Source organism: Oncorhynchus keta, unplaced genomic scaffold (genome assembly GCF_023373465.1).
Source record: "Oncorhynchus keta strain PuntledgeMale-10-30-2019 unplaced genomic scaffold, Oket_V2 Un_contig_1636_pilon_pilon, whole genome shotgun sequence".
Lineage (NCBI taxonomy): Eukaryota > Metazoa > Chordata > Actinopteri > Salmoniformes > Salmonidae > Oncorhynchus > Oncorhynchus keta.
Window position 1 is genome coordinate 80,001 of NW_026279869.1, and position 20,000 is coordinate 100,000.

Sequence of the window (20,000 nt, forward strand, 5' to 3'; positions counted from 1 at the left end):
TGTTCCAGAACAGCTGTGTAAAATGAGAACCATCTTTTGAACTCTTATGGTTATTTCTGATTGGTTAATATACCCATCACACCACAGAAAATTGAGACTCCATTTTTTTTTTTTATATACGGTGTCCATATTAGGACATCCTCATCAGGACTTGAGACTGAGGTGTTCCTAATATGGACACCTTACTCCCGTTATGTATAAGTCAGTGTTTGTTCACGAATAGAAGAGTACTCGAACTACTGAATCTGGAACTAAAACTGATATTATAAACTGGGTGGTTCGAGCCCTGAATGCTGATTGGCTGACAGCCGTGGTACATCAGACCGTATACCACGGGTATGACAAAACATTTATTTTGACTGCTCTAATTACGTTGGTAACCAGTTTATAATAGAAATAAGGCACCTCGGGGGTTTGTGGTATATGGCCGATGTACCACGGCTAAGGGCTGAATGCAGCACAGGAGGTTGGTGGCGCCTTCATTTGGGAGGACGGGCTTGTGTTAATGGCTGGAGCGGAATAAGTGGGATGGATTCAAACACACCGAACACACGGTTTAAAGCCGTTCCATTGGCTCCGTTCCAGCCTTTATTATGAGCCGTCCTCCCCTCAGCAGCCTCTGCGTTGTGACTAAGAACAGCCCGTAGCCGTGGTATAATGGCCGTATACCACACCTCCTCCTTTTTGCTTCATTATATAATGGCTCCGTAGTTTGAATAGGTGGTGACCATGGTGACCTGAAACCGTTCAAATAGTATTCGTTTTCTTTCCAACACGTTGACCACGTCATTGAGTCTGTCTGGAGTGCAAGATGGGCAGGGTTTTGCAATTTTCAGACCATTTCATTGGTCCAACCGTGCCAGGCAAGCTCAACGAACCACAACCGAATGCATACGGAAATAAATCAAATAATATTTGAACCCAGGTCTACTCTGTACTCCCTGCGTGGACTTGATATAGGACTTATGTCCCCATAGAGTAGGGTCATTCCCTCAGTAGGGGGAGGCGGGGAGGGAACACATACTGTAACTGAACGCAGTGACCTCATGTGACACGCAGCTCTGATGCTGTTGACCATTGGCTCAAACCCATTACAGATGATTATATTAACATTCATTTACATGCACGGCAAAAAGACTAGTTATAAACACGACGACAAAAAAACACATTTTCTTAAAGAGTTTAACAGAGAGCGCTGGTGCATTGGTGTTGGGCCAGATGGGCTGGCCCCTCTTCAGCCCAGTGGGCCGGTCTAAAGTCTAAACCAGGGGTTTGGTGTTGGGCCAGATGGGCTGGCCCCTCTTCAGCCCAGTGGGCCTGTCTGAACCAGGGGTTTGGTGTTGGGTCAGATGGGCTGGCCCCTCTTCAGCCCAGTGGGCCTGTCTGAACCAGGGGTTTGGTGTTGGGCCAGATGGGCTGGCCCCTCTTCAGCCCAGTGGGCCTGTCTGAACCAGGGGTTTGGTGTAAATGCCAGATGGGCTGGCCCCTCTTCAGCCCAGTGGGCCTGTCTGAACCAGGGGTTTGGTGTTGGGCCAGATGGGCTGGCCCCTCTTCAGCCCAGTGGGCCTGTCTGAACCAGGGGTTTGGTGTTGGGCCAGATGGGCTGGCCCCTCTTCAGCCCAGTGGGCCTGTCTGAACCAGGGGTTTGGTGTAAATGCCAGATGGGCTGGCCCCTCTTCAGCCCAGTGGGCCTGTCTGAACCAGGGGTTTGGTGTAAATGCCAGATGGGCTGGCCCCTCTTCAGCCCAGTGGGCCTGTCTGAACCAGGGGTTTGGTGTAAATGCCAGATGGGCTGGCCCCTCTTCAGCCCAGTGGGCCTGTCTGAACCAGGGGTTTGGTGTAAATGCCAGATGGGCTGGCCCCTCTTCAGCCCAGTGGGCCTGTCTGAACCAGGGGTTTGGTGTAAATGCCAGATGGGCTGGCCCCTCTTCAGCCCAGTGGGCCTGTCTGAAGTCTAAACCAGGGGTTTGGTGTAAATGCCAGATGGGCTGGCCCCTCTTCAGCCCAGTGGGCCTGTCTGAACCAGGGGTTTGGTGTTGGGTCAGATGGGCTGGCCCCTCTTCAGCCCAGTGGGCCTGTCTGAACCAGGGGTTTGGTGTAAATGCCAGATGGGCTGGCCCCTCTTCAGCCCAGTGGGCCTGTCTGAACCAGGGGTTTGGTGTTGGGCCAGATGGGCTGGCCCCTCTTCAGCCCAGTGGGCCTGTCTGAACCAGGGGTTTGGTGTAAATGCCAGATGGGCTGGCCCCTCTTCAGCCCAGTGGGCCTGTCTGAACCAGGGGTTTGGTGTAAATGCCAGATGGGCTGGCCCCTCTTCAGCCCAGTGGGCCTGTCTGAACCAGGGGTTTGGTGTAAATGCCAGATGGGCTGGCCCCTCTTCAGCCCAGTGGGCCTGTCTGAACCAGGGGTTTGGTGTAAATGCCAGATGGGCTGGCCCCTCTTCAGCCCAGTGGGCCTGTCTGAACCAGGGGTTTGGTGTTGGGCCAGATGGGCTGGTCCCTCTTCAGCCCAGTGGGCCTGTCTGAACCAGGGGTTTGGTGTTGGGCCAGATGGGCTGGTCCCTCTTCAGCCCAGTGGGCCTGTCTGAACCAGGGGTTTGGTGTGAACCAGGGGTTTGGTGTTGGGCCAGATGGGCCAGATGGGCTGGCCCCTCTTCAGCCCAGTGGGCCTGTCTGAACCAGGGGTTTGGTGTAAATGCCAGATGGGCTGGTCCCTCTTCAGCCCAGTGGGCCTGTCTGAACCAGGGGTTTGGTGTTGGGCCAGATGGGCTGGTCCCTCTTCAGCCCAGTGGGCCTGTCTGAACCAGGGGTTTGGTGTTGGGCCAGATGGGCTGGTCCCTCTTCAGCCCAGTGGGCCTGTCTGAACCAGGGGTTTGGTGTTGGGCCAGATGGGCTGGCCCCTCTTCAGCCCAGTGGGCCTGTCTGAACCAGGGGTTTGGTGTAAATGCCAGATGGGCTGGTCCCTCTTCAGCCCAGTGGGCCTGTCTGAACCAGGGGTTTGGTGTAAATGCCAGATGGGCTGGCCCCTCTTCAGCCCAGTGGGCCGGTCTAAAGTCTGAACCAGGGGTTTGGTGTAAATGCCAGATGGGCTGGCCCCTCTTCAGCCCAGTGGGCCTGTCTAAACCAGGGGTTTGGTGTAAATGCCAGATGGGCTGGCCCCTCTTCAGCCCAGTGGGCCTGTCTGAACCAGGGGTTTGGTGTAAATGCCAGATGGGCTGGCCCCTCTTCAGCCCAGTGGGCCGGTCTAAAGTCTGAACCAGGGGTTTGGTGTAAATGCCAGATGGGCTGGCCCCTCTTCAGCCCAGTGGGCCTGTCTAAACCAGGGGTTTGGTGTAAATGCCAGATGGGCTGGCCCCTCTTCAGCCCAGTGGGCCTGTCTGAACCAGGGGTTTGGTGTAAATGCCAGATGGGCTGGCCCCTCTTCAGCCCAGTGGGCCGGTCTGAACCAGGGGTTTGGTGTTGGGCCAGATGAGCTGGCCCCTCTTCAGCCCAGTGGGCCTGTCTGAACCAGGGGTTTGGTGTAAATGCCAGATGGGCTGGCCCCTCTTCAGCCCAGTGGGCCTGTCTGAACCAGGGGTTTGGTGTTGGGCCAGATGGGCTGGCCCCTCTTCAGCCCAGTGGGCCTGTCTGAACCAGGGGTTTGGTGTTGGGCCAGATGGGGGCTGGCCCCTCTTCAGCCCAGTGGGCCTGTCTGAACCAGGGGTTTGGTGTAAATGCCAGATGGGCTGGTCCCTCTTCAGCCCAGTGGGCCTGTCTGAACCAGGGGTTTGGTGTAAATGCCAGATGGGCTGGCTCCCTCTTCAGCCCAGTGGGCCTGTCTGAACCAGGGGTTTGGTGTTGGGCCAGATGGGCTGGTCCCTCTTCAGCCCAGTGGGCCTGTCTGAACCAGGGGTTTGGTGTTGGGCCAGATGGGCTGGCCCCTCTTCAGCCCAGTGGGCCTGTCTGAACCAGGGGATTGGTGTAAATGCCAGATGGGCTGGTCCCTCTTCAGCCCAGTGGGCCTGTCTGAACCAGGGGTTTGGTGTAAATGCCAGATGGGCTGGCCCCTCTTCAGCCCAGTGGGCCGGTCTAATGTCTGAACCAGGGGTTTGGTGTAAATGCCAGATGGGCTGGCCCCTCTTCAGCCCAGTGGGCCTGTCTAAACCAGGGGTTTGGTGTAAATGCCAGATGGGCTGGCCCCTCTCAGCCCAAACCAGGGGTTTGGTGTAAATGCCAGATGGGCTGGCCCCTCTTCAGCCCAGTGGGCCTGTCTGAACCAGGGGTTTGGTGTAAATGCCAGATGGGCTGGCCCCTCTTCAGCCCAGTGGGCCTGTCTGAACCAGGGGTTTGGTGTAAATGCCAGATGGGCTGGCCCCTCTTCAGCCCAGTGGGCCTGTCTGAACCAGGGGTTTGGTGTTGGGCCAGATGGGCTGGTCCCTCTTCAGCCCAGTGGGCCTGTCTGAACCAGGGGTTTGGTGTTGGGCCAGATGGGCTGGCCCCTCTTCAGCCCAGTGGGCCTGTCTGAACCAGGGGTTTGGTGTTGGGCCAGATGGGCTGGCCCCTCTTCAGCCCAGTGGGCCTGTCTGAACCAGGGGTTTGGTGTAAATGCCAGATGGGCTGGCCCCTCTTCAGCCCAGTGGGCCTGTCTGAACCAGGGGTTTGGTGTAAATGCCAGATGGGCTGGCCCCTCTTCAGCCCAGTGGGCCGGTCTAAAGTCTAAACCAGGGGTTTGGTGTAAATGCCAGATGGGCTGGCCCCTCTTCAGCCCAGTGGGCCTGTCTAAACCAGGGGTTTGGTGTAAATGCCAGATGGGCTGGCCCCTCTTCAGCCCAGTGGGCCTGTCTGAACCCAGGGGTTTCAGCCCAGTGGGGTCTGAACCAGGGGTTTGGTGTAAATGCCAGATGGGCTGGCCCCTCTTCAGCCCAGTGGGCCTGTCTGAACCAGGGGTTTGGTGTAAATGCCAGATGGGCTGGCCCCTCTTCAGCCCAGTGGGCCTGTCTGAACCAGGGGTTTGGTGTAAATGCCAGATGGGCTGGCCCCTCTTCAGCCCAGTGGGCCTGTCTGAACCAGGGGTTTGGTGTAAATGCCAGATGGGCTGGCCCCTCTTCAGCCCAGTGGGCCTGTCTGAACCAGGGGTTTGGTGTAAATGCCAGATGGGCTGGCCCCTCTTCAGCCCAGTGGGCCTGTCTGAACCAGGGGTTTGGTGTTGGGCCAGATGGGCTGGCCCCTCTTCAGCCCAGTGGGCCTGTCTGAACCAGGGGTTTGGTGTAAATGCCAGATGGGCTGGCCCCTCTTCAGCCCAGTGGGCCTGTCTGAACCAGGGGTTTGGTGTAAATGCCAGATGGGCTGGCCCCTCTTCAGCCCAGTGGGCCTGTCTAAAGTCTAAACCAGGGGTTTGGTGTAAATGCCAGATGGGCTGGCCCCTCTTCAGCCCAGTGGGCCTGTCTGAACCAGGGGTTTGGTGTAAATGCCAGATGGGCTGGCCCCTCTTCAGCCCAGTGGGCCTGTCTGAACCAGGGGTTTGGTGTAAATGCCAGATGGGCTGGCCCCTCTTCAGCCCAGTGGGCCTGTCTGAACCAGGGGTTTGGTGTAAATGCCAGATGGGCTGGCCCCTCTTCAGCCCAGTGGGCCTGTCTGAACCAGGGGTTTGGTGTAAATGCCAGATGGGCTGGCCCCTCTTCAGCCCAGTGGGCCTGTCTGAACCAGGGGTTTGGTGTAAATGCCAGATGGGCTGGCCCCTCTTCAGCCCAGTGGGCCTGTCTGAACCAGGGGTTTGGTGTAAATGCCAGATGGGCTGGCCCCTCTTCAGCCCAGTGGGCCCCTCTAAACCAGGGGTTTGGTGTAAATGCCAGATGGGCTGGCCCCTCTTCAGCCCAGTGGGCCTGTCTAAACCAGGGGTTTGGTGTAAATGCCAGATGGGCTGGCCCCTCTTCAGCCCAGTGGGCCTGTCTAAACCAGGGGTTTGGTGTAAATGCCAGATGGGCTGGCCCCTCTTCAGCCCAGTGGGCCTGTCTAAACCAGGGGTTTGGTGTAAATGCCAGATGGGCTGGCCCCTCTTCAGCCCAGTGGGCCTGTCTGAACCAGGGGTTTCTACACAATAATAATGATGCGTCTAATGATGAAAACATTAGATAGACCCAGTCCAGTCCTGCATTATTAACATGTACAATATACAGTGCCTTGCGAAAGTATTCGGCCCCCTTGAACTTTGCGACCTTTTGCCACATTTCAGGCTTCAAGCATAAAGATATAAAACTGTATTTTTTTGTGAAGAATCAACAACAAGTGGGACACAATCATGAAGTGGAACGACATTTATTGGATATTTCAAACTTTTTTAACAAATCAAAAACGGAAAAATTGGGCGTGCAAAATTATTCAGCCCCTTTACTTTCAGCGCAGCAAACTCTCTCCAGAAGTTCAGTGAGGATCTCTGAATGATCCAATGTTGACCTAAATGACTAATGATGATAAATACAATCCACCTGTGTGTAATCAAGTCTCCGTATAAATGCACCTGCACTGTGATAGTCTCAGAGGTCCGTTAAAAGCGCAGAGAGCATCATGAAGAACAAGGAACACACCAGGCAGGTCCAAGATACTGTTGTGAAGAAGTTTAAAGCCGGATTTGAAAACAAAAAGATTTCCCAAGCTTTAAACATCCCAAGGAGCACTGTGCAAGCGATAATATTGAAATGGAAGGAGTATCAGACCACTGCAAATCTAGGCCGTCCCTCTAAACTTTCAGCTCATACAAGGAGACGACTGATCAGAGATGCAGCCAAGAGGCCCATGATCACTCTGGATGAACTGCAGAGATCTACAGCTGAGGTGGGAGACTCTGTCCATAGGACAACAATCAGTCGTATATTGCACAAATCTGGCCTTTATGGAAGAGTGGCAAGAAGAAAGCCATTTCTTAAAGATATCCATAAAAAGTGTTGTTTAAAGTTTGCCACAAGCCACCTGGGAGACACACCAAACATGTGGAAGAAGGTGCTCTGGTCAGATGAAACCAAAATTGAACTTTTTGGCAACAATGCAAAACGTTATGTTTGGCGTAAAAGCAACACAGCTCATCACCCTGAACACACCATCCCCACTGTCAAACATGGTGGTGGCAGCATCATGGTTTGGGCCTGCTTTTCTTCAGCAGGGACAGGGAAGATGGTTAAAATGATGGAAAGATGGATGGAGTCAAATACAGGACCATTCTGGAAGAAAACCTGATGGGGTCTGCAAAAGACCTGAGACTGGGGCGGAGATTTTGTCTTCCAACAAGACAATGATCCAAAACATAAAGCAAAATCTACAATGGAATGGTTAAAAAATAAACATATCCAGAAGTCCAGACCTGAATCCAATCGAGAATCTGTGGAAAGAACTGAAAAATGCTGTTCACAAATGCTCTCCATCCAACCTCACTGAGCTCGAGCTGTTTTGCAAGGAGGAATGGGAAAAAATGTCGGTCTCTCGATGTGCAAAACTGATAGAGACATACCCCAAGCGACTTACAGCTGTAATCGCAGCAAAAGGTGGCGCTACAAAGTATTAACTTAAGGGGGCTGAATAATTTTGCACGCCCAATTTTTCAGTTTTTGATTTGTTAAAAAAGTTTGAAATATCCAATAAATGTCGTTCCACTTCATGATTGTGTCCCACTTGTTGTTGATTCTTCACAAAAAAATACAGTTTTATATCTTTATGTTTGAAGCCTGAAATGTGGCAAAAGGTTGCAAAGTTCAAGGGGGCCGAATACTTTCGCAAGGCACTGTATATAGTAGCCAGACTGAATGAAGAAAACCACTGTCTTTTCTTCTATTTTCTGATCCCACCTTCTAAAAACATCACACACTTGTCACGATTACAACACTAACAACTCACAAGTCGAATATGAAGTCAGATTTTCCAGGTTGTAACCTTCTGTTGTGTTCGGGAAGAAGAAAAATAATAATAGTCTGAATTTGGTGGCTTTACATTAATGTATAGAATGTGATGATAATCAACAGTATCACACCATCATTATTATCATCATCAAGATCATCACCACCATCTTCATCATCACCATCATTATCATCATCTTCAACATCATCATCATCATCATCATCATCATCACCACCATCTTCATCATCATCGCCACCATCATCAACATCATCATCATCACCACCATCTTCATCATCACCATCATTATCATCATCATCACCACCATCTTCATCATCACCACCACCTTCATCATCATCACCACCATTTTCATCATTATCTTCATCATCATCATCATCACCACCATCTTCATCATTATCTTCATCATCACCGTCATCAACATTATCAACATCACCATGAACATTATTATCACTAGCTGTATCCGTTATCTGTGTCAGCTCCGTTATCTGTGTCAGCTCCATTATCTGTGTCAGCCCTGTTATCTGTGTCAGCTCCGTTATCTGTGTCAGCTCCATTATCTGTGTCAGCTCCATTATCTGTGTCAGCCCCGTTATCTATGTCAGCTCTGTTATCTGTGTCAGCTCCGTTATCTGTGTCAGCTCCATTATCTATGTCAGCTCCATTATCTGTGTCAGCTCTGTTATCTGTGTCAGCTCTGTTATCTGTGTCAGCTCTGTTATCTGTGTCAGCTCTGTCATCTGTGTCAGCTCTGTTATCTGTGTCAGCTCTGTTATCTGTGTCAGCTCCGTTATCTGTGTCAGCTCTGTCATCTGTGTCAGCTCTGTTATCTGTGTCAGCTCTGTCATCTGTGTCAGCTCCTTTAATCTGTGTCAGCTCTGTTATCTGTGTCAGCTCTGTTATCTGTGTCAGCCCCGTCATCTGTGTCAGCTCTGTCATCTGTGTCAGCTCTGTTATCTGTGTCAGCTCTGTTATCTGTGTCAGCTCTGTCATCTGTGTCAGCTCTGTTATCTGTGTCAGCTCTGTTATCTGTGTCAGCTCTGTTATCTGTGTCAGCTCTGTCATCTGTGTCAGCTCTGTTATCTGTGTCAGCTCCGTTATCTGTGTCAGCTCTGTCATCTGTGTCAGCTCTGTTATCTGTGTCAGCTCCGTTATCTGTGTCAGCTCTGTTATCTGTGTCAGCTCTGTTATCTGTGTCAGCTCCGTTATCTGTGTCAGCTCTGTTATCTGTGTCAGCTCTGTTATCTGTGTCAGCTCCGTTATCTGTGTCAGCTCCGTTATCTGTGTCAGCCCGTTATCTGTGTCAGCTCTGTTATCTGTGTCAGCTCCGTTATCTGTGTCAGCCCCGTTATCTGTGTCAGCCCCGTTATCTGTGTCAGCTCCATTATCTGTGTCAGCTCCGTTATCTGTGTCAGCTCCGTTATCTGTGTCAGCCCCGTTATCTGTGTCAGCCCCGTTATCTGTGTCAGCTCTGTTATCTGTGTCAGCTCTGTTATCTGTGTCAGCTCTGTTATCTGTGTCAGCTCTGTCATCTGTGTCAGCTCTGTTATCTGTGTCAGCTCTGTTATCTGTGTCAGCTCTGTTATCTGTGTCAGCTCTGTTATCTGTGTCAGCTCTGTTATCTGTGTCAGCTCTGTTATCTGTGTCAGCTCTGTCATCTGTGTCAGCTCTGTTATCTGTGTCAGCTCTGTTATCTGTGTCAGCTCCGTCATCTGTGTCAGCTCTGTTATCTGTGTCAGCTCTGTTATCTGTGTCAGCCCCGTTATCTGTGTCAGCTCTGTTATCTGTGTCAGCCCTGTTATCTGTGTCAGCTCTGTTATCTGTGTCAGCTCTGTTATCTGTGTCAGTCAGCTCTGTCATCTGTGTCAGCTCTGTTATCTGTGTCAGCTCTGTTATCTGTGTCAGCTCTGTTATCTGTCAGCTCTGTTATCAGCTCTGTTATCTGTCATCTGTGTCAGCTCTGTTATCTGTGTCAGCTCTGTCATCTGTGTCAGCTCTGTTATCTGTGTCAGCTCTGTTATCTGTGTCAGCTCTGTTATCTGTGTCAGCTCTGTCATCTGTGTCAGCTCTGTTATCTGTGTCAGCTCTGTTATCTGTGTCAGCTCTGTTATCTGTGTCAGCTCTGTTATCTGTGTCAGCTCTGTTATCTGTGTCAGCTCTGTTATCTGTGTCAGCTCTGTTATCTGTGTCAGCTCTGTTATCTGTGTCAGCTCTGTTATCTGTGTCAGCTCTGTTATCTGTGTCAGCTCTGTTATCTGTGTCAGCTCTGTTATCTGTGTCAGCTCTGTTATCTGTGTCAGCTCTGTTATCTGTGTCAGCTCTGTTATCTGTGTCAGCTCCGTTATCTGTGTCAGCTCATTATCTGTGTCAGCTCTGTTATCTGTGTCAGCTCTGTTATCTGTGTCAGCTCTGTTATCTGTGTCAGCTCTGTTATCTGTGTCAGCTCTGTTATCTGTGTCAGCTCTGTTATCTGTGTCAGCTCTGTTATCTGTGTCAGCTCTGTTATCTGTGTCAGCTCTGTTATCTGTGTCAGCTCTGTTATCTGTGTCAGCCCTGTTATCTGTGTCAGCTCTGTTATCTGTGTCAGCTCTGTTATCTGTGTCAGCTCTGTCATCTGTGTCAGCTCCATTAATCTGTGTAAGCTCTGTTATCTGTGTCAGCTCCGTTATCTGTGTCAGCCCCGTCATCTGTGTCAGCTCTGTTATCTGTGTCAGCTCTGTTATCTGTGTCAGCTCTGTCATCTGTGTCAGCTCCATTATCTGTGTCAGCTCTGTTATCTGTGTCAGCTCTGTCATCTGTGTCAGCTCTGTCATCTGTGTCAGCTCTGTTATCTGTGTCAGCTCTGTTATCTGTGTCAGCTCTGTTATCTGTGTCAGCTCTGTCATCTGTGTCAGCTCTGTTATCTGTGTCAGCTCTGTTATCTGTGTCAGCTCTGTTATCTGTGTCAGCTCTGTTATCTGTGTCAGCTCCATTATCTGTGTCAGCTCTGTTATCTGTGTCAGCTCCATTATCTGTGTCAGCTCTGTTATCTGTGTCAGCTCTGTTATCTGTGTCAGCTCTGTTATCTGTGTCAGCTCTGTTATCTGTGTCAGCTCTGTTATCTGTGTCAGCTCTGTTATCTGTGTCAGCTCCTCTGTGTCAGCTCTGTTATCTGTGTCAGCTCTGTTATCTGTCTGTTATCTGTGTCAGCTCTGTTATCTGTGTCAGCTCTGTTATCTGTGTCAGCTCTGTTATCTGTGTCAGCTCTGTTATCTGTGTCAGCTCCATTATCTGTGTCAGCTCTGTTATCTGTGTCAGCTCTGTTATCTGTGTCAGCCCCGTTATCTGTGTCAGCTCTGTTATCTGTGTCAGCTCTGTTATCTGTGTCAGCTCTGTTATCTGTGTCAGCTCCGTCCTCTGTGTCAGCTCTGTTATCTGTGTCAGCCCCGTTATCTGTGTCAGCTGTGTCAGCAGTCTGTTATCTGTGTCAGCTCTGTGTCAGCTCTGTTATCTGTGTCAGCTCTGTTATCTGTGTCAGCCCTGTCCTCTGTGTCAGCTCTGTTATCTCTGTTATCTGTGTCAGCTCTGTTATCTGTGTCAGCCATTATCTGTGTCAGCCTCTGTGTCAGCTCTGTTATCTGTGTCAGCCCCGCTCTGTGTCAGCTCTTATCTGTGTCAGCTCTGTTATCTGTGTCAGCTCTGTTATCTGTGTCAGCTCTGTTATCTGTGTCAGCCCGGTCCTCTGTGTCAGCTCTGTTATCTGTGTCAGCCCCGTCCTCTGTGTCAGCTCTGTTATCTGTGTCAGCTCTGTTATCTGTGTCAGCTCTGTTATCTGTGTCAGCCCCGTCCTCTGTGTCAGCCCCGTCCTCTGTGTCAGCTCTGTTATCTGTGTCAGCTCTGTTATCTGTATAATAGCTGGGGCTAACTCTACAGGAATGCTGCCTCTGGTGCGAGTCCCAAATAGCACTATATAGGGAATAGGGTGCCATTGGGGAAGCAGTCTATCTCTCTGGTCCAATACAAACTCAGGTTGAGCTGACCGACAACTCTCTTAATCTCTGTCCTGTTAGTCATCTGACTCTGTTCTTCTCTCTCTCTTCTCTGGTTGTCTCTGTTAGTCATGTGACCTGTTTTGTTCTCTGTTCTCTGTTGTGTCAGCCCGGTCCTCTGTGTCAGCCCCGTTATCTGTCAGCTCTGTCTCTCTTTCTCCATTATCTGTCCCCTCTGTCCTCTTAGTCTCAGCTCCTGACCTGTTTTTCTGGTCTGTCCTCTTCTCTCATGTGACCTGTCTCTTTCTCTCTCTTGTCCTGTTAGTCATGTGACTCTGTTTTCTCTCTCTCTCTCTGTCTAGTCTCTGTGAGCTCCCTCTTTTCTGGTCTGTCCTGTCTCTCTCTCTCTGTGACTCTCTTCAGCTTCTGGTCATCCAACCAGAATGAACAGCAAGGTCAAGGGAGTATCTCATCAAATGCTTTACAAAGAACTATGAAGGCTATGAATATATATTCATGTATTGGTGTTGTTTGTTCTATCATGATTTTCTTTTTTCTGGTTGTCCTGTTAGTCATGTGACCTGTTTTTCTGGTTGTCCTGTTAGTCATGTGACCTGTTTTTCTGGTTGTCCTGTTAGTCATGTGACCTGTTTTTCTGGTTGTCCTGTTAGTCATGTGACCTGTTTTTATGTTGGTGTTGTTTGAATGCCCAGTTCATTCTTCCTGTACGTCTCCAGTACCAGAAAACACATCACAATTTAACACAACAACAATAATAACAACAACAACAACAACAACATATACCAGAGGCTAAAGCTAAGACCCTGTATTTAGCAACGAGGTTTCTGGGTATTATTTTACACATTTAGCTTTGGAAGTTGTTTTCATTCTTCTCCTTTTTGGCTTTGTGAACATGCAACAGTGAGTCCTGCAACAGTGAGTCCTGCAACAGTGAGTCCTGCAACAGTGAGTCCTGCAACAGTGAGTCCTGCAACAGTGAGTCCTGCAACAGTGAGTCCTGCAACAGTGAGTCCTGCAACAGTGAGTCTTGCAGCAGTGAGTCCATGTGACCTGTTTTTCAGTTGTCCTGCAACAGTGAGTCCTGCAACAGTGAGTCCTGCAACAGTGAGTCCTGCAGCAAGTGTGTCCTGCAACAGTGAGTCCTGCAGCAGTGTGTCCTGCAACAGTGAGTCCTGCAACAGTGTGTCCTGCAACAGTGAGTCCTGCAACAGTGAGTCCTGCAGCAGTGAGTCCTGCAACAGTGAGTCCTGCAACAGTGAGTCCTGCAACAGTGAGTCCTGCAACAGTGAGTCCTGCAACAGTGAGTCCTGCAACAGTGAGTCCTGCAACAGTGAGTCCTGCAGCAGTGAGTCCTGCAACAGTGAGTCCTGCAACAGTGAGTCCTGCAACAGTGTGTCCTGCAACAGTGAGTCCTGCAACAGTGAGTCCTGCAGCAGTGAGTCCTGCAACAGTGAGTCCTGCAACAGTGAGTCCTGCAACAGTGAGTCCTGCAACAGTGAGTCCTGCAGCAGTGTGTCCTGCAACAGTGAGTCCTGCAGCAGTGAGTCCTGCAACAGTGAGTCCTGCAACAGTGAGTCCTGCAACAGTGAGTCCTGCAGCAGTGAGTCCTGCAACAGTGAGTCCTGCAACAGTGAGTCCTGCAACAGTGAGTCCTGCAACAGTGAGTCCTGCAGCAGTGAGTCCTGCAGCAGTGAGTCCTGCAACAGTGAGTCCTGCAACATTGAGTCCTGCAGCAGTGAGTCCTGCAACAGTGAGTCCTGCAGCAGTGAGTCCTGCAGCAACAGTGAGTCCTGCAGCAACAGTGAGTCCTGCAGCAACAGTGAGTCCTGCAGCAGTGAGTCCTGCAGCAGTGAGTCCTGCAACAGTGAGTCCTGCAACAGTGAGTCCTGCTGTCTGTGAGTCCTGCAAGAGTGAGTCCTGCAGCAGTGAGTCCTGCAGACAGTGAGTCCAGTGAGTCCTGCAGTCAGTGGGTCCAACATGTGAGTCCTGTCAGCAGTGAGTCCTGCAACAGTGAGTCCTGGGTCAGCAGTGAGTCACCTGGAGTCTGGTCTGAGTCCTCCAACATGGGAGTCTGGTCAGCAACAGGTCTGGGTCAGAGGGGTGAGTCCTGCAGTAGTGAGTCCTGCAACAGTGAGTCCTGCAGCAGTGAGTCCTGCAGCAACAGTGAGTCCTGCAGCAACAGTGAGTCCTGCAGCAACAGTGAGTCCTGCAGCAGTGAGTCCTGCAGCAGTGAGTCCTGCAACAGTGAGTCCATGCTGTCTGTTTGACTGTTGAAGAGAAAACACATATCAATCCATGTGACTCGCAGGACATCCACTGTCATAGGACGTCAGAGGGGTCCAACATGGGAGGTCTGGTCTGGGTCAGAGGGGTCCAACATGGGAGGTCTGGGTCAGAGGGGTCACACATGGGAGGTCTGGTCTGGGTCAGAGGGGTCCAACATGGGAGGTCTGGTCTGGGTCAGAGGGGTCCAACATGGGAGGTCTGGGTCAGAGGGGTCCAACATGGGAGGGCTGGGTCAGAGGGGTCCAACATGGGAGGTCTGGTCTGGGTCAGAGGGGTCCAACATGGGAGGTCTGGTCTGGGTCAGAGGGGTCCAACATCAGAGGGGTCCAACATGGGAGGTCTGGTCTGGGTCAGAGGGGTCCAACATGGGAGGTCTGGTCTGGGTCAGAGGGGTCCAACATGGGAGGTCTGGTCTGGGTCAGAGGGGTCCAACATGGGAGGTCTGGTCTGGGTCAGAGGGGTCCAACATGGGAGGTCTGGTCTGGGTCAGAGGGGTCCAACATGGGAGGTCTGGTCTGGGTCAGAGGGGTCCAACATGGGAGGTCTGGTCTGGGTCAGAGGGGTCCAACATGGGAGGTCTGGTCTGGGTCAGAGGGGTCCAACATGGGAGGTCTGGTCTGGGTCAGAGGGGTCCAACATGGGGGTCTGGTCTGGGTCAGTGGGGTCCAACATGGGAGGTCTGGTCTGGGTCAGAGGGGTCCAACATGGGAGGTCTGGTCTGGGTCAGAGGGGTCCAACATGGGAGGTCTGGTCTGAGGGGTCCAACATGGGAGGTCTGGTCTGGGTCAGAGGGGTCCAACATGGGAGGTCTGGTCTGGGTCAGAGGGGTCCAACATGGGAGGTCTGGTCTGTCAGAGGGGTCCAACATGGGAGGTCTGGTCTGGGTCAGGGGTCCAACATGGGAGGTCTGGTCTGGGTCAGAGGGGTCCAACATGGGTCTGGGTCAGAGGGGTCTGGTCTGGGTCAGAGGGGTCCAACATGGGAGGTCTGGTCTGGGTCAGAGGGGTCCAACATGGGAGGTCTGGTCTGGGTCAGAGGGGTCCAACATGGGAGGTCTGGTCTGGGTCAGAGGGGTCCAACATGGGAGGTCTGGGTCAGAGGGGTCCAACATGGGAGGTCTGGTCTGGGTCAGAGGGGTCCAACATGGGAGGTCTGGGTCAGAGGGGTCCAACATGGGAGGTCTGGTCTGGGTCAGAGGGGTCCAACATGGGAGGTCTGGTCTGGGTCAGAGGGGTCCAACATGGGAGGTCTGGGTCAGAGGGGTCCAACATGGGAGGTCTGGTCTGGGTCAGAGGGGTCCAACATGGGAGGTCTGGGTCAGAGGGGTCCAACATGGGAGGTCTGGTCTGGGTCAGAGGGGTCCAACATGGGAGGGCTGGTCTGGGTCAGAGGGGTCCAACATGGGAGGTCTGGTCTGGGTCAGAGGGGTCCAACATGGGAGGTCTCAGAGGGGTCTGGGTCAGAGGGGTCCAACATGGGAGGTCTGGTCTGGGTCAGAGGGGTCCAACATGGGAGGGCTGGTCTGGGTCAGTGGGGTCCAACATGGGAGGTCTGGTCTGGGTCAGAGGGGTCCAACATGGGAGGTCTGGTCTGGGTCAGAGGGGTCCAACATGGGAGGTCTGGTCTGGGTCAGAGGGGTCTGGTCTGGGTCAGAGGGGTCCAACATGGGAGGTCTGGGTCAGAGGGGTCCAACATGGGAGGTCTGGGTCAGAGGGGTCCAACATGGGAGGTCTGGGTCAGAGGGGTCCAACATGGGAGGTCTGGTCTGGGTCAGTGGGGTCCAACATGGGAGGTCTGGTCTGGGTCAGTGGGGTCCAACATGGGAGGTCTGGTCTGGGTCAGAGGGGTCCAACATGGGAGGTCTGGTCTGGGTCAGTGGGGTCCAACATGGGAGGTCTGGTCTGGGTCAGAGGGGTCCAACATGGGAGGTCTGGTCTGGGTCAGAGGGGTCCAACATGGGAGGTCTGGTCTGGGTCAGAGGGGTCCAACATGGGAGGTCTGGTCTGGGTCAGAGGGGTCCAACATGGGAGGTCTAGCTTGTTCTATGTTTCTCTCATTTGGCTGTGGATTGGAGAGGGTCGAGTAGGTGTCTCTCTCTCCCACTAACACTGTTTCAGGGTGACGATATGAACATTGAGACATACACTGGTCCTGGGTCTGTCAAGGCCATCTCGATCATTAACATAGGTCCAGGCTGACGGCTGACGGCCGACGGCCACACACCTCTCCTGGAACACACTGCCCAGCTCCAGAGTGTTACCAGGGTGTTACGTCATTAATCTTCCCCGTCCTCTCCAGTCTCTGCTGTAGTTACCAGGGTGTTACGTCATTAATCTTCCCCGTCCTCTCCAGTCTCTGCTGTAGTTACCAGGGTGTTACGTCATTAATCTTCCCCGTCCTCTCCAGTCTCTGCTGTAGTTACCAGGGTGTTACGTCATTAATCTTCCCCGTCCTCTCCAGTCTCTACTGTAGTTACCAGGGTGTTACGTCATTAATCTTCCCCGTCCTCTCCAGTCGCTACTGTAGTTACCAGGGTGTTACGTCATTAATCTTCCCCGTCCTCTCCAGTCTCAGAGGTGGCTCTCTGCATTTCCTCTAGGAGCCTCGTAACACTCTGACACCCTGTCCGTCAAGCAGATTTCATCCATATGATCCTCTATCAGTGTGTGACTACAGCTGATGGTGCCCTCACGTGGTAGGGAGGGAAACTGCATGGACGACCCTGTGTTCTTCCTGCTCCGCCCCATGCCATTCTGACAGCTCACCACCAGGAGGTGCTTCTCCTCTGGGGAGCAGCCTGGGCCCTGGCCAGGGGGAGCAGGGGAGGAGGAGGTGATGTCGGGGAGGTGGGGGTGGAGGAGCATTGAGGAGGGGTGCGAGGGGTCGTGACCCCCGTGAGCGTGCCCGTGACCCAGCAGGCTGCTGCTCTTAGTGTTGAGGTGGGGCGTCTGGCTATAGGTGTGGCGGTACTCCTCCTCGATGTTACGACCCAGCTTCCAACGATTCCACTTCTTCAGGATCTCTGACTGGACCTTGGGGGGAGAGGGGGAGAGGGGGAGAGGGAGAGAGAAAAGGGTGTGGAGGAAGGGAGAGAGAGAGAGAGAGTGAAATACAGACAGACAGAGACAGGGTGAAAAGAGAGAGAGAGAGAGATAAAGAGGAAGAGAGAGAGAGAGATAGAGAGAGAGAGAGAGAGAGAGAGAGAGAGAGAGAGAGAGAGAGAGAGAGAGAGAGAGAGATAAAGAGAGAGAGAGAGAGATAAAGAGAGAGGTGAGAGAGAGAGGAGGGAGAGAGAGAGTGGGAGAGAGAGAGAGAGGGAGAGAGAGAGTGGGTGAGAGAGAGAGAGAGAGAGAGAGAGAGAGAGAGAGAGAGAGAGAGAGAGAGAGAGAGAGAGAGAGAGAGATTATGTGTGATGTTCACGTTAAATTCAGAGTTGTTCAGCTAAATGTGAGACCAAATTTAGTGAACAAGAGAAGAGGAACAGAGAGGATACATCCTCCATGAAAGAAGTATGAAAGAGGGAGAAAGAGACGAAGAGGAGGAGAAGAGGTCTTACCTCTTTGTTGACAAAGCAGTATAAGATAGCTACCAGCAGACCCTGTAGAAACACCAAGATCTGCGTCAACACACACAACCATTATGATATGCGACACATTCAGTGCATTCGGAAAGTATTCAGACGCCGTGACTTTTTCCACATTTTGTTACGTTACAGCCTTATTCTAAAATTGATTAAATTAATATTAAAAATCCTCATCAATCTACACACAATACCACATAATGACATCACAATACCCCATAATGACATCACAATACCCCATAATGACATCACAATACCCCATAATGACAAAGCAAAAACGTTTTTTTTAGAAATGTTTACAAAAAAATAAAAATAAGAAACTGAAATATGACATTTACATAATTATTCAGACCCTTTGCTATGAGACTAGAAATTGAGCTCAGGTGCATCCTGTTTCCATTGATCATCCTTGAGATGTTTCTACATATCTGAGGAAGGGTACCAAAACATGTCTGCAGCATTGAAGGTCCCCAAGAACACAGTGGCCTCCATCATTCTTAAATGGAAGAAGTTTTGAACCACCAAGACTCTTCCTAGAGCTGGCCCCCCGGCCAAACTGAGCAATCAGGGGAGAAGGACCTTGGTCAGGGAGGTGACCAAGAATCCGATGGTCACTCTGACAGAGCTTCAGAGTTCCTCTGTGGTGATGGGAGAACCTTCTAGAAGGAAAACCATCTTTGCAGCATCACCAATCAGGCCTTTACGTTAGAGTGGCCAGACTGAAGCGACTCCTCCCTCAGTGAAAGGCACATGACAGCCCGCTTCAAGTTTGCCCAAAGGCACCTAAAGGATTCTCTGGTCTGATGAAACCAAGATAAAACTCTTTGGTCTGAATGCCAAGCGTCACGTCTGGAGGAAACCTGGCACCATCCCTACAGTCTCACTCTCTCACTCTCTCTATCTTTCTCTGTGTTTTTCTCAGATGTACAGGACTGTTAGAGTCACTGTTCATTTTCTCTCTGTTTTTCTCAATGTTTGTGTCTCTCTCTCTCTCTCCCTCAGTCTCTCTCACTGAGTCTCTCTCTCTCTCTGTTTCTCTCAGATGTAGAGGGGTGTTAGTGTCACTGTCACAACCTCATACTGCACACAGGCTTCTACTGTGTGATCTCTGACTGAGACTTGAGTACGGCTCCAGAGAAAACAGACTCCTTCTTACTTTCAGACAGGCTCTGTATGTCAACGTCACACAACTACATTTACTTTCACAGAGGAGGGAAAGCTGTGTTCTGTGTCTCGGGCAGTTTTGGCACAAATACATTTACCTTCACAATGTAACAGGGCGGGGCGGCAGCGTAGCCTAGTAGTAACCGGAAGGTTGCGAGTTCAAACCCCCGAGCTGACAAGGTACAAATCTGTCGTTCTGCCCCTGAACAGGCAGTTAACCCACTGTTCCCAGGCTGTCATTGAAAATAAGAATTTGTTCTTAACTGACTTGCCTGGTTAAATAAAGGTTAATAAACAGAGGAGGGAAAGCTGTGTTCTGTGTCTCGGGCTGTACAGTCGTGGCCAAAAGTTTTGAGAATGATACAAATATTAATTTCCACAAAGTTTGCAGCTTTAGACAGATGTTACTATGGAATACTGACGTATAATTACAAGCATTTCATACGTGTCAAAGGCTTTTAATGACAATTACATAAAGTTGATGAAAAGAGTCAATATTTGCAGTGTTGGCCCTTCTTTTTCAAGACCTCTGTAATCCACCCTGGCATGCTGTCAATTAACTTCTGGGCCACATCCTGACTGATGGCATGCTGTCAATTAACTTCTGGGCCACATCCTGACTGATGGCATGCTGTCAATTAACTTCTGGGCCACATCCTGACTGATGGCATGCTGTCAATTAACTTCTGGGCCACATCCTGACTGATGGCATGCTGTCAATTAACTTCTGGGCCACATCCTGACTGATGGCATGCTGTCAATTAACTTCTGGGCCACATCCTGACTGATGGCATGCTGTCAATTAACTTCTGGGCCACATCCTGACTGATGGCACAATCTAACATCCTGACTGATCATGCTGGCCACATCCTGACTGATGGCATGCTGTCAATTAACTTCTGGGCCACATCCTGACTGATGGCATGCTGTCAATTAACTTCTGGGCCACATCCTGACTGATGGCATGCTGTCAATTAACTTCTGGGCCACATCCTGACTGATGGCATGCTGTCAATTAACTTCTGGGCCACATCCTGACTGATGGCATGCTGTCAATTAACTTCTGGGCCACATCCTGACTGATGGCATGCTGTCAATTAACTTCTG

At 51.3% G+C, this 20,000-nt stretch overlaps 1 pseudogene; it reads right to left on the reverse strand.

The window, feature by feature from the left end:
• Nucleotides 1-15,833: 15,833 nt before the first annotated feature.
• LOC127919333 (glucagon receptor-like) overlaps nucleotides 15,834-20,000 on the reverse strand; it is a 72,456-nt pseudogene continuing 68,289 nt past the window's right edge.